Source organism: Cavia porcellus, unplaced genomic scaffold (genome assembly GCF_034190915.1).
Source record: "Cavia porcellus strain 051 isolate PalLab524CR breed Dunkin Hartley unplaced genomic scaffold, mCavPor4.1 scaffold_13, whole genome shotgun sequence".
NCBI lineage: Eukaryota > Metazoa > Chordata > Mammalia > Rodentia > Caviidae > Cavia > Cavia porcellus.
Window position 1 is genome coordinate 46,036,351 of NW_026947496.1, and position 14,530 is coordinate 46,050,880.

Consider the following 14,530-nt stretch of genomic DNA (forward strand, 5'->3'; position numbering starts at 1 on the left):
CACAGGCCTCCTGTGCTATGTGTAACCACAAACCCAGGGTAACAGGGTCAATATCCCAGGGACTGAAACCTCTGAAACCATGAGCTGAAATAAAGCTTTTCTTCTATTAGATTGATTAGCAAAGCTCGCTCCTTACCTTTATCATTGCTTCCTGGCCCCAGTGCAGACCCCTCAGCCTGCTGGCAGAGATCCTACACCCCACTGGTACAGACTTTCTAGCTTCCACCACTGACCTTTGGACCTTCCCAGTGCAGATCCTTGACACAGACTTGTGGCTCTAGTCCTCCAGATGGACTCTTGGAGGACATTGCCACGGGCCCTAGGTCTTCAGCTGAACTTGTGCAGGACATTGCCATGGGATCCAGACCCTCAGCTGGATTCTTTGTGTCTCTAGTGTGTGCACAAGTCTCCTGCATTTGACTCTTTGGGTGAATATCATAAAATAATCTTATAAATTATGTGACCTGAATTAAATCTGTTCCCTTGTAAACTCTAACTACAACAATTGCTGGTATGCGTCTCAGTCATGGAAAGCTAACTTAGAACCCTATGAGCTTATGCAAACCCTTCCCCTCTCTCTGTCTCTGCTTGTGCATCAAGTCGGGACAATCAAAGCCTCTACTTACAGTGTCATGGAGAGGATTAGTGGGCGTTTAGAGGAAGTATGGCCCTTGAACAGTGCCTCACACATAGAAGTGAAATACAAGTTGGACGTTTTCTCTCGCAGCCTTTGTTCTGTGTCATGCACTTCACTGATGTACATGCTTCATTTTTTGGTGCTTGTTTGTTTTCTGTTCTCCAGTCTTGCTGAGGACTGACTTTATTTACTTTTTTAAGCACAAATTTTTAAAAATAAAATAAGTGCAACCTCGTGAGATCAAGATACACAAAAAAACTTCGTATAAAAAAAAAAAAAGACCTCCCTGGGCAGCAGTGGGGGAGACACTGGACAGGTTTCCCGGATGCACAGAAAGCCCACACTGCCAACAGCATTGAGCTGTTACTGATTCTCCCCCTCAAATCCAGCTTTCATTTTGCTCAGCCTGAGATCTCACTCACTTCAAACCGCCTGTGGCACACTCTCCAGAAACGCTTTCCGTTCCGTGTACCCTTCTTTCCCTCCATTATGGACAGCCAGTTCTTCGCCAACTCCTTCTTCCTCCTGGAAGCTCTCCCAGCCCAATTTGGACTTCTCAAGAGTGCGCATTTTCTGCTTCTTGGCTCCCATGCTCCCCCAAAGGCTGCTCATGCCACTTGACTTTTTAACACTGGTCCAGCAGACAGTGACTGCACAGCTGGCAGAAGGGGCACTGGGCTGTGGTTCTCCTTTCTCGTTTTGCATGAAGAAGGATTTGGCTTCTTTAGATGCAGCATCCACCGCCTCAGTCTCCTTTCCTTCGATCTTCTTAGTGACTGTAACCCTTTCTACTTCTTTAGGTTTCTCTGGCCCTTCTGCTTTGACCAATGGTTTTTTGAACTCCTCTCTTCAGCCTGTTCTCCTCTGTGCCTGTGTACTTGGGGCACTTTTACCTCAGTGCTGGCTCCTCCAGATGCTGCCTTGGTGTCCTCCTCTTCGTCTTCTAACAAGAGGCCACTTGTTTTCTCCTCCTGGATGAATGCTCTGAGCCTTTCTTTTTATCCTTTTGGTTTTCTGCGTCTGCTCTTCACCAGCTACTTCACCTTCCTTCACTAATTCATTTACACCATCCTCACTGTACTCCCTACCCCAGGCAGAATCTTCCGAATCGAATTCCTCACGTCCCTGCTGCTCGGGGCCAAGGAACCCACAGGACTGCAGCAGCTACGCTACATGGCCACACTCTCTTCATTTCTGTTAGAGTGTCTGATACAACTATATGGACTTCCTTGTGGCTTCTCTAACTCTTAGGACTTAACAGGGCATTTAGGATGTTTTAGCAGGGTGACACATTTACATTGGGAATTTGAGGTGTAAATACTCCTACTAAATTTAAAAATAGGGATCATGACTGTTAATTTCACTCCACAGAGGAGTCAGGTCCATCTGCAGACTTTTCAGATATGGCAGCAAAGTTCATTACTGGCCGGGGCAGATCCTTCATCAGCTGCTTCTTGAGCTCAATCACCAAAAGGTCTCAGAGCTCACACCCTTCCCTTCTTTTCCAGTGGTCTCTGCATCTTCACCCAGCACCCCTCCAGTTGGGCTAATTGATAATTCCACATTACATTAGATGTCAGTTCATCACATTAGTGGTACTGGAGTAGGGGAGAAGTTGGCTTTTGTTGGTTTCCTTAATTGAGTTGAAATTTATACAATATCAAATTAGCCATTTTAAACTCAGTAATTTAGAGGTGCATACAACCACCACGTGTGGTAGAGAAGTTTAACACAGAATTTAGAATAAGTCTTAGGGTCTCCCATGGTCCTTGGGTTCACAGGTACACAGAAAGGAGAAGAGAGGGCCAGGAGAGACAAAGGGCCTGTGATAGTTCACTTTATGGTGAACGTGGCCATGGTGCCAAGTTATTCTGTCAAATGTTACTTTGGATGTCCTGGAGAGAGTGTTTTGGGATGAGAATAACATTGAAATCAGTGGACCTGAAATAAGGCAGATCACCCTCCTTAAGAGGGATGAGCCTTATCTAATCAGTAGGAGACCTCACTAGCACAAAAGAACTAAGCAGAAAGGAATTCTCTAGCAGCTGCTGTGGCTGTTTTTCCTACAGCAGATGACCTTCAACTGTAACTTTTCCTTGTGTCTCCAGAATGATGGCCTGCCTGGTGGATTTTGGACTCAGTCTCTATGATCATGCAAACACAAATGTAACGCGTGCACACGTTAATGTACACTGTGCCTCTGGAGAAGCCCATCAGAATGCTCTCTCCAGAGGGGGAGTCTCCAAGTGTCCAGCCGCCTGCCCTGCACTGGCCATATCTGTCTTGCTGCTGCTCTGAGCACCTTACTCAGCTTCCAGCCTCCTATGATCTGCCCTCCAGCTGGGGGGCACCCAGTGCCTCATCCAGTTCTCTTGGGCGGAAACAAAGTTTCCTTCGGGCAGCTCCCTCCTGGGTGGCCATGCACATCCCAGAACATAGACAGCATCTCCCTATCAGTCTTAAACTCTCTGTTCAGCTTCCTGAGGTTATGGGGAGACTCCCATGGGCATCAAACAACCTTCCCTGAAGGGCCCATCTCCAAAAGCATCCTGGCTTCAGACTCCCCACATCCTTCCTTGAGGAAGGTGATGGAAGAAGGGACACGTAGACGGTTTGGGGACATTCCTCCCCTTGGTCTGCAGGGCAGCGAGGATGGCCCTGTCCTTGCAGTATGCATGAGCAAATATTCATCTGGTGCCAGGCTGCATTATTCCCACGAGGATGTCCCATCTTAATCTTGGAACCTGTGAATATGCTAACTTTATCTGTATGAGGGACTTTGCTGATGTGATTAAGTCATGGATCTTGAGATGAGGAAACCCTGGATTATCTGGTGAGACCACAGTGAAACCAGTAGTCTCTGTAAGAAGTGATGCCAGGAGGGTCAGAGACGAGATGCAATGAAGGCAGCCCAGGTCACACTAATGTGAGACCATGAGCCAAGGAATGTGGGTGGCCTCTGGAAGCTGGAAGAGACAAAGATGTGATTTTGCTCTAGAATTCATGAACCAACTCAGTGGACCCATTTTAGACTTCAGATGCTTAGAAGTGTAAGACAATAAATTTACATTGCTTTAAGCTATTAGGTTTATAGCTAATATCAGCAATAGGGAAATAAAGATGATTTCAGGGTTTCTGCCACTGAGAAATGCACAATTTATGCATAAGAAAAATACATCATATAAAATCATATTCCCTTGTGATACTTTTAAGTTATCTAAGCAAAACTTTTTCTTTTGGTCCTGGGAATTGAACCCAGAACCTTATGTATGCTAAGCATATGCTGCATAATTCAGCTATACTTCTACCCCTCAAGACTTTTGCTGTAAGAGGGACATATATTATAATGTAATCCAAGATATTGAGTACAGTAATCCAAGCATTGTATTCCCTTTTCCAGTCTTCCTAGACATTATTAGAATCCCAGCAAGTTAATTCCAATTTACCACCTCCAATGCGACCCACGGCGAGAGTAAAGACACCAAGACATACTCAAAGTTAAGGGCAGCCACGGGGTCCTGAGTCCAATCCCCGTGAGGACATGTGGACAAAGGCTCTGATCTTCAGCCTCTTAGAATTTATCATCTTGTGATGAAGAGAGTGGCTCAAGGATGAGTGACAGTGAGGATGGCAGGAATTACATGAGTAACTTGAGCTGGACAGCCAGGTAGGGAGAAAAGTATCTCTGCAAAATGCAGAAAGAATGATATGTAGAAGCATCAGTTTACATAATTCAATTAAGGTAGCAATTTGGAGTCTGTTGCTTTGGTCCCCTGGGGACTCATAGCCTCTTTATCTTGAGGTTCATACCAAGATGACTTTCCTGGATCTCACTGGCTCTATGATCCGCTGTGCTATATATATATATATATATATATATATATATATATATATACTCTTTCTCTTTCTTTTTCTTTTCTTTTTTTGAGACAGGGTCTTACTATGCAGTTCAGGCTGGCCTTGATCTCACTTTGTAGCCCAGGCTGCTGTCTAACTTGCAACCATTCTCCTGCCTCAGCTTCCCAAGTGCTGGGATTACAGGAGTGTGCCACCATGCCCAGCTAGTGCTTATATATTTTACAGAGAGCACTGTATGAGGAAACAGGAGACTATGCATTGGTTTTAGACATTACACATTGGTACTGTCTTAGTTACTTTTTACTCGTCACTGAGACAAAATACATGAAGCCCAAGTTGGGAAAGGAAAGGTTTATTTCTTATAGTTTTTGGAGGTTTCAGTCCACACTCAGTTGGCTCCAAAGCAGGTGAGCATGGCTGGGCCGCAGTTCATGGCAGCAGCAAACAGCAAGCCAGAACCAGCAAAGAGCAAGACACACCTTCTTCCTGCCATTACATCACATCCTGGCTCCACCCCTTTGTGAGTGGAGCACTGACACTGTCAATCCAAGCACTAGACAATAAACCAATCACATGTGCACAATGCAAACTCATGAGGTCTGGGGGACACAGACATAAACCATGACAGGTACCTTGTTAGCCTTATTTGCAATGCTTAGAACCAATTGAAGAGAGAAGGAAATACCATAGTCAGCTCTGTACATATCAGTATAAGGAAATAAGTCTCCATATAATTAAAGTTTCAACAATTGCTCTGCATACAAGGGGAGGTCACTCAAATTGTCTCCCGTGTGTTATTATTACTATATTAAAGGTAATGAAACCATAGCAACATAGATACTCACTTACAAGGTTAAATTACTTAATCAGGATCATTTTCTGTAATATGCTTCCAAATTTAGTGATTCCAAAGATTTGGAATAGACCATAAGACAGACCAAATATTTAATAAAATTATAGTAACCATATGAAGAATTAAAAGCTTCATTGCTGTTTTTATGTTCAGATCTTGGTAGGTTTACTAACTCCAAATTCTACTATTTATAACTCCCGATAATGGGAGTTGGCAAATCCCGGATCCTTAATGGGAGGTCACGGCATGGTGAGCAGTGGATCCAAGGGGAAAAGCTGTATTGACTCTCAGCGACTGCTGGAAATTGAGACCTGGGGCCCTGCAAAGCAGCCATAACCACCTGGCCACGCCAGAGGACACTGTGTGAAGCTCCTAGGCTCCGAAGCCGGACACCGCGCAGTTTTCTGACTGATCTGCGCTGTGCTGGGAATGCAGTGAAGACAACGTGGCAAAGTATGCAGTGAACCCAAAAGGAAGATCTGCATTGAGTCCGGGTGAGTACTAGGTTCTGGGTCCCGTGGCTGCTGTTGCTGGCTGGAGGACATCTTGGAATTGGGCAGAGCCCAGCACCATGTGGCATCAGTGACACAGAGAGGTCTGGTAGAGGACAGCTTGGATTTGGGCAGAGCCCTGCACCACGGTGACATCAGTCAGCCGCCCCTGGTGCAGAAAGAACTGGCAGGGTCTGCTGGGGCTGAACCAAATAAGGGGTTGGAACCCAATAAGCAGATACAGAATTGTTGCAACTTTGTGACATCTGCAAGGTACAGCCTAACTTGCAGAATGACAGGCATAGAGGCTGGAGGCTAGCCTGCACCATCCCTGCATCCCTGTCTGTACCTCAGATAACAGCAAATTGGGGAGGGCAGCAAAAACTCCAGTCAGCACATTTCAGAAAGACCCTAAGCAATACAGAGAGGGCCAGAGACCCCCAGGACACACCAGTCTGAAAGAAACCAGAAACATGACAAGAGACAGAAATTTAAAAAAATCTCTAGCTGCTGAACCTGGGAAAATAAGCCCAGGAGAAGTAAACACAGAAGAGAACCAGCTAGTACCATCCAATACTAGACACAGCATCAGCTGATATAAAGAAATACCTTTATGACCTCATAGACGAATTTAAAACTGTACTTCTGATCCAAGTGAGGCAAGATATAAAGAGATTAATTAAAGAAATGATAAGCCCCTCCCAAGAGAACACAGATGGAAGAACAGAGGAAATCAGAAAGAGAGACCTCTGATGAAGAATTTAAACATAACCTAGAATACATGAAACAGATCCAAAGAGAATACCAGAAAACTAAAAACTCCATTGAAAACTGGCAAAATGCCTTGACAGAAACTAAAGTTAGCCTTTTGAAACTTGAAGAGAGATTTATGATATATGATCATGAAAGAAAAGGCCTCTTAAAAATAACGAGGATGGGGCTGGGGATATAGCTCAGTGGCATAAGCACCTGCATTGCAAGTGTGTGGTGATGAGTTTGATCTGCAGTATCGATAAAAAAGAAAAAGACAAAAAAAAATATGAGGAACCAGAAAGAAACAATTCAAAGGCTAGAAAATGACAAAAGGATACATAACTTAAGAATAAAGCAGGTAAGCGAGGGAGCAAAAATGAACTACAAAGAATATTCACAGATATATTAAAGGAAAACTTCCCAAGCATAGGAAAAAGAAATGATATTCTTTCTCTCCAGCCACCTACAACCAAAACAGATCTACACCAAGACATAATAATCAAGATTCCAAAATCCACCAAAAGAACAGAATACTAAAAGCAGCCAGGGAAGAGAAGCAGATTACCTACAATGGGAAAATTATCAAAATAACAACAGACTTATCAACACAAACTCTCAAATTGAGAAAAGCCTGGGGAGAAATTATCTAGGCCCTGAAAGAAAATAATTTGCAACCAAGACTGATGTACCCAGAAAAACTCTCTCTCACAATTAACGGAGAAATAAGATGTTTTCAAGACAAGGAGGAACTGTGGGAGTTCATGGCCACCAACCCAACCCTACAGAGAGTGCTGAAGGACATTCTAGAGAGAGAGAGAGGAAGGGATACCAGGATTCCAGCAACAGTGGCAGAGAGGCCTCAATGAATGGGGCAGAGAGTGGAATGAGGGAGTAAGGTGGACAAATTAAAGCATTAACGTGGAGTAGCAGACATGAGGCAGAGACAGTAAGCTATAATCTTTAATATAGATAGCCTTGATACACTAAAATAAAAAACAGGCAGAGTAGATTAGGAGACAGGCTCCATTGAGATGCTCTGAATGGGAAATACACTCAACCCAAAGGAGGGTTAATAAACTGAAAGTCAAAGATGAGAAAGTGAAACTATATGTGACAGGAAACCAGAGAGAAATAGGGACAACTCATCCAGCATCCGCAGATAGATTGGAAAGCTATGACACTTTTGGGCAGTGTGGAACTACACAGCTGGAAGGAAGGAAAACCCTATGACTTTAGTGAGTAAAGGAGTACAGCGCAAGATCAAGCTCAGGGGTAGAAAGGTTCAGCAACACTCAGATAGACAACAGCCTGGTCCCCTAATCTAAAAGCTAAAGGGGCTAGTGAGACCCAAAACGTACAAAGCATCCTGAGAAGGGGAAAGGTGAAAAATAGCCTAAAAAGGGAAGGCAGAGACATTGTTAATAGTGTATCAGGATTTAAAAGTCATAGTAGTCTTATCGCTCTGTTTAGTTTGAATTTATTCTGTTCCGGTCTGTCTACTCATATGAAATTTGAGGGCACAGATATCTAACCGAAAAATAGCAGGTTATACCATGGTAACTATCCTTAATTTCCTATTAACTTAAACTGAAACCCTGTATTACTTACATTGTCTTACTATGACTGATCTTATTTGAATCTGGTTTGTTAGACCACAGTTTTGCCTTGGCGGGATTTTATTGGATTTTATTGATTTTATTGATTTTATTGGAATTTGGTATGCTTGATAGTAAAAAGTAGAGGCAACTACTCTGAAGATGACAAGATGTAAAAGATATCCATACCGGTTTTGATTATTAACCACTATCAAGTCCTACAATATTTTCAAAGTTGTGTTTTTATAAAAATAGCTATGTAATACTGTGCTTAACAATATTAAGCCTGATGACGTGGACAAGTCTATTGAAAATAACAAGAAAAAGCATAGTAACTATGGTAGATCACCTAATATTGTGGTCTTATGCGTCTTTTTTCATTGCATGTTTTTCTAGGAATTTGTTTTGCTGTCTTGTTATGATTTGCTTTTCCCTATAATTTGGAGAGAATAGATATACATGTAGAAATTCACACATGGGAAGAATTTTTTAAACTATTTATGGGAACAGATTATATAATGCAAGATGTAATGAACAGATACTCCGAAGAAGAGACACTAAGAAACCCAATGCTAATCCCGTAGCATTATGATATAAAATCTAGCAATACTGTTATTCACTGTTCAGAGTGATATTAGTCTAGTCTCTTAAGTTCAATTTCAGCATACATAAAGATAAGGACAGCCACTACGAAGAGAATGAGAGACACTATGGTAGTCATTAGTGTCTTCCCCAATGTCAGATCTTGAAGACCTAAAAAGCCTTCATCATCCTGTAATGATTTGATTAGTTCTATAATATGCAGTATGTATTCAATGTGTGCGAAGATGGGGGCAACTATTTGGAAGAAAACTAGAGACAGTAAGACGGACAGTGAAGATCTCCAGTGGACTTGCTTTGAAATCTGTATTTCTTTAAACTGTTTCTTTTTGAACTGTTTTGTTCTGTTTTGATATGTTTAATTTTACCCTCTTTAAGATAAAAAACAAATGTGTAGGACTGATAACCATATTACTAAGTTTTTGTTGGATCATTAAGCAGAACTGTTGGCAGTGTCACTATTTGAATATCAGTTTACATACTTTAATTTTGTAACCTGAACAACTATTTCTAAGATGACAATATGTAACTTATCAACTGGTGATTTCTTACTTCTTATTTTTCTGTAATTCTGTATGATTTTTACCCTTTTTTCCCTCCATGTTTTTTTGTTTCTTTCTCTTTAAATAAAAAAAAATACAACTAAAGTTGCCCTTCCCTCTTACGCTATAAAGTTATTGTAGAGTGACTCTTGATAGAAGGGAAGCATGGCACATGCTAGTATTTCCATTGCAGTGGTGGTAAAACTTTGACAGTGAGCTAGAGAGAGGGAAAGAGCCAGAGACAGACAGAGACAGGAGACAGATTGAGAGGAGGGAGGCTCTATTACAAGACCAAATAATACAACCAGTGGTAGAATCGAGAAAAAAATCCCTCATGGTACCATCTCCCAGGCAGCATCGTAATTGATTAGATACCTCATGCTTAGTTGACAGGTTTTGAGTTGAATTGAATGACTTTATTTATTGCCTATTTCAGTAAGTCAGACCAAAAGTAAAATTGGTGATTATCATAGAGATAAGGTAGGAAACGATGGTACACGCACACAAATGTATGCACATACACACATACAAACAGATAAACACACTTACGAGCACATATTTGCATAATGTCTATACAAACACAACTGCACACAGTTGCTGGAAACTTTCAGGCATTGCAGGAACAGACCTCCCTCTTCATTCAGTCCCAGATGCTACAGGTGTCACAAAGCTCAAAAGAGTTCAGTGGATAGTGGAGAAGACAACCCAACATTGATGAAGAAAACAGTGATTTATTGCTTACAAGAAACCAGTATTGACAGCTTCTGCTAAATTGGCAAGAGGAAAGTGTCTTCTGCCCAGGGGACTGGGAACTCAGTGAGTCTCCTCAAGGAAGCTGCCAAGCCAGAGATGGTGACACATTTTGAGCAGCAAGTCTGGACCTGGGTGCTTGAATAGGTTTCTGGGGTTGCGTGTGGAAGAGAGGTCCTCCCTGCAGGCGTGCCCCACCTGAAATGCCCAGGGTGTTTGTTGTCAGGGCCTGGTTCCACTGAGTGTGATACATCTTTTGGCATCAACTACAAAACCAGCAGTGCCTTCCCTTAGCCAAAACCCTCCCAGAGACACAACTGTGGCTTTGGGGGAAATCTCACTGGACATCTCCCAACATCTGTCTGAAGCACATCTGGAAGCTCTTCAGGCTGAAAACACTGCTTGTGAATGGACTTGAGGTTTTGCTGCCTTCTCTGTTCTCATGCCTTGGAGTCAAAGAAATCACCAGGGTGGAGAATCAGCACTCGTCTCTGAGGCCGGAGGGACTGATCCTGTCTTACTCCACAGTAAGGGCTCTTCCAAGTCTTCTGGGACCCCAGGAAACTGGGCCACCTCTTGTTACTCTGGCAACTTCTCAGAAGAAAATAAAAATGCTTTTTGACTTTGCACTGAAGTTACTTTGGTGTTCAGTGAGTATTTCTCAGTGGGGACAAACTGTTGCTTAACCGAAGAAATAATTTGTTTCTGTAGACCTCTCTGCCTGGCTTTGAATTACACACAAGGCAGCCACAGAAGGACAGTGACAACTATTGACAGCAAGTGTCCAAGAGGGCCGCACTGGCTTTGAGTTTTGCTTTTGCTTTTGCTCTCTCTTTCTCTCTCTCCCCCGCTCCTCCTTTCCCTTCTATTTCCTCTCCTTCCTTCTTTCTCCTCCTCTCCTCTCCTTTCCTTCTCTTTCCTTCCTTCCTCTCCTTTTATCTTTCCCTTTTCTTTTCTTTCTTTCTTTCATAAAATAAAAAATGTATAGTGGGGCCAGGGATATAGCTCAGTGGCACAGTACCTGCCTCTCAGGTACAAGGTCATGAATTTGATCACAGGTGCCAAAAAAAATTACTACTGTTAATTACTTATTTTCTGGAACAGATAGTGAGAACCAGCATGGGTAACAGAAATTATAATATTTGTCACTCCTATATGTATGATATAATGTTTGTGGATTTTATGGGCAGATTTTCAAACTATCAACAAGGGTTTTCCATGTTTCTGCCACTGATTTCCTGAGATTCTAGGTTACTGCTCCTACCCTCCCTCCAACATATATACTTCCCCTAGAGATATAGTTTTTCACTCTTTCATTCCCTTCAGGAGTAACAAAATCCTTAGGAAAGAGCAAAGCACAGCTTTTTAAAGAAAAAAATTACTTTTACTAAAATATAACATAATGAGTATTTTTCTTTTTTTGCAAGGTGTACACAGTGTTATCAGGTGTTTGCATTGACCTGGGAATTTTCACCTGGGGATCCCTGGGACATACTTTCCATCTTTCAGCTCAAAACATTTCCACAGGTAACTGCTCACATATAAGCCTTTCCCCTAATACTTTGTATTCATTTTCCTAATACCCAAGCCTCTTCCACCCTGGTATCCACTTATTCCTCTGTCTCCTGAAGACTTTGTCTACTCCATTTGACTTTCAAAATCTAATTCATGCAAACATAAATTTCTACTTCCCTCATGAGGCCTTCTAGCTCACAGTCATAGCCTCAACCTCCTCTTCTTAGCATGTCACAACTGAACTCAAATTGCATGCATTCTGAAACTCCATCTTCACATCTAAATGAAAAATTCTTCTAGGTCATGGACTGTATCTAAATTTTCTGTTGTATTACACACAACTAGAAGATACGCATCCATTCATTTATTTATCGGATGTATCACGTTACTATATTTCTTGCCATGTATCAGATATTGGGGTTAGAAAATGAGAACAATACCAACTTTTCCCATGATGAAATCAGAGTCTAATTTGAGTCTCAGATTTGTAAGCAGATATCTTTCCCATCAATGAGACACAGTATGTAGCACTTACAATTAAAAGCAGGAGAGAATAATTTTGGTCTACCAGAAACAAGATGACAGAGGGATATGACAGAAAAACAGCTGCTGAACCCAGGGCAGTGAAGAAGCAGAGTGCAAAGAGTGGAGTGGGGGACAAGAATCCAAGCCCCTGGTGACCCACCTGTAATCAGGCCTTACCTCCTAACAGCATATTCAGTTACTGAGTCACCATAGATGAATCCACCAATGAGTATAGCTTCTCATGAGCCAATCACCCTCCAAATGTGTGAGAATTTTCGAGAGAACATCTTAGCTCTAAACCTTGACATTAGATCATTAAAATAAAATATGATAAAGTGTGGCACATAATGAATAGCTCATTAACTCTGCCAGTTATCAGTCCTCAATCTGAAAACTGTATTCTCTGTTTCCATGTTCACAAGTATTCTTGCTGGACAAAACTCAGTGGTTGGTAGATAGATGCAAAATGGGTATAACCAGACTCCCAAGACACCACAGGTTCCTGAAGAATCCCCGAGGCACTAGGCAAAGGAACCCAGCTCCTTTCTAGACCATCTGATCAAAGAAAAACAATTCCAAGTTTGTAAAGGACTGTTAAAATAATGCATAGCTGTCAGGACCCAAAAGAAACAAACAGATTTTTTAAAAGATCTGGACAAGGAAAGGGAAGAAGAGCTGATCCAGAGGAGAATGGTGGCTTCAAAAAAGGGAACAAAACTGTGAGCTCAGAGTGTTGTAGAAACCTGACATTGAACCAAATGGAAGACTCTTTGCATTGAGGAAATGGAAGGCAACTATTTATTATGGTAGCAGGCTGGCAGGACCAAGTCCAAATCACCAGCAGCAATTAAGAGTGAACTGGGGAGTCATATACATTTTGTAAGCAGGAAATCCAAAAGCTAATAGCAGGTTATCATATAACTGGTTACATGATTCAAATGTATGTTGCCAGGCAAGGCAAAGGGGTTGTTTATCATAAGATGGGAGAAAACAGGGAGGGAGCTGGGACTGAAAGGGTGACTGAAACTAAGCACGTCCTTGACTAGTTTATCTCAGTTCAACAGTCCTTGAAAATAAAATATATCAGACAGTTCAGACAGCCCAGATGAATGAGACCGTACAGGCAGATGAATGAGGTCAGACTGACACAGGTAGGACTAAGTTGCAGCTGAACATGGTCAGTGAGGACTGAGTCTAATGGTCTAACTATGTGGTGGACTGGATGAGCACATCTCATCTTAACAGAATATTGGTCTGTTGATTTTTAACTTTTTTTTTCACAAGAAGACTTGGCTATAGACTGAATCCAACTGATACAGTTCCTGTGTTGGATCCGAGAACTATGTGGTGGCAGCGTGTAAATTCAAGGTGAAAGAAAGGAAAACAAATACACAATCTATGTTCAGCTCTTTAACTTGAAGCCAGTTTAGTCATAGCTTTGGACTCATTAAGTGATGGTCTTGAGTAGGAGAATAAAAGCCATTAACTCTACTCAGTCTGATTCTAGTCTTCTTGTTACTAGGGAAGCAATTTTCTAGAGACACGATAGAAAATCATAACCTCTTGGCCTGACAGCTCCTCTGCTACTCATTGCTACATGTTGAAAACCTTGGTTGCTGAGCTCTGGATTTGGATCCTTACCTGGGATTTGTCACCAACAGATGTGTGGTCCTTGGCGAGCACCTTCAGATGACTCCTTAGAAAAATCAGAACTGGGCCAGATGTCTTCCATGATCTTTTCAATCTTGGAGATTGTATGTGCTCAGCAATCTTAAACTAGGAAATCAACTCCAACTTGAAGTAAAATGAGAAACAGGATCAAGGACAAATATATGTACTTTGTCTCTCATTTTAATATATCCCCTTTGGGAGGCAATTTAGTGCATCATTTTTATTCAGGAAGCCCAATATGAATTGTTGCCAAGAGTCTTGCAAAACTTTTATTAGACCTTATTTTATGATACTTACAAACTTTTAAACAATATTATACCAATGCTTGAATACTACATAGAATATTAGACTAGTACATCTTACCCCAGAGAGCATGGCTATGATCAAGCAATCAAATAATAACAAGTGCTGCTGAGACTGTAGGGAGAAAAGAAACTTTCTCCACTGTTTATGGGAATGTGAATTGGTACAGTCAGTGTGAATATTCCTCAAAAAAAAAAAAAAAACCAACTAACTAGAAATTCCATTCAACCTAGCTATACTAATAGTTTAGGTATTGTCCCAAAACACTTAAATACAACATATTACAGTGATATGTGCAAATTCATATTTATAGCAGAACAATTTATAATAATAAATCTTGGAACCAGGCTCTATGTTGTTCATCAACAGATGAATGGAAAAAGAAAAAGTGGTATTCATACACGATGAAGTCCTACTCTGCCAAAAAGAAAGATACA

General features: G+C 41.6%; 1 pseudogene; it reads right to left on the bottom strand.

Moving 5' to 3' along the window:
* Positions 1–1,000: 1,000 nt before the first annotated feature.
* LOC100713482 (craniofacial development protein 1-like) lies at positions 1,001–3,260 on the bottom strand (annotated as a pseudogene).
* Positions 3,261–14,530: the final 11,270 nt, after the last annotated feature.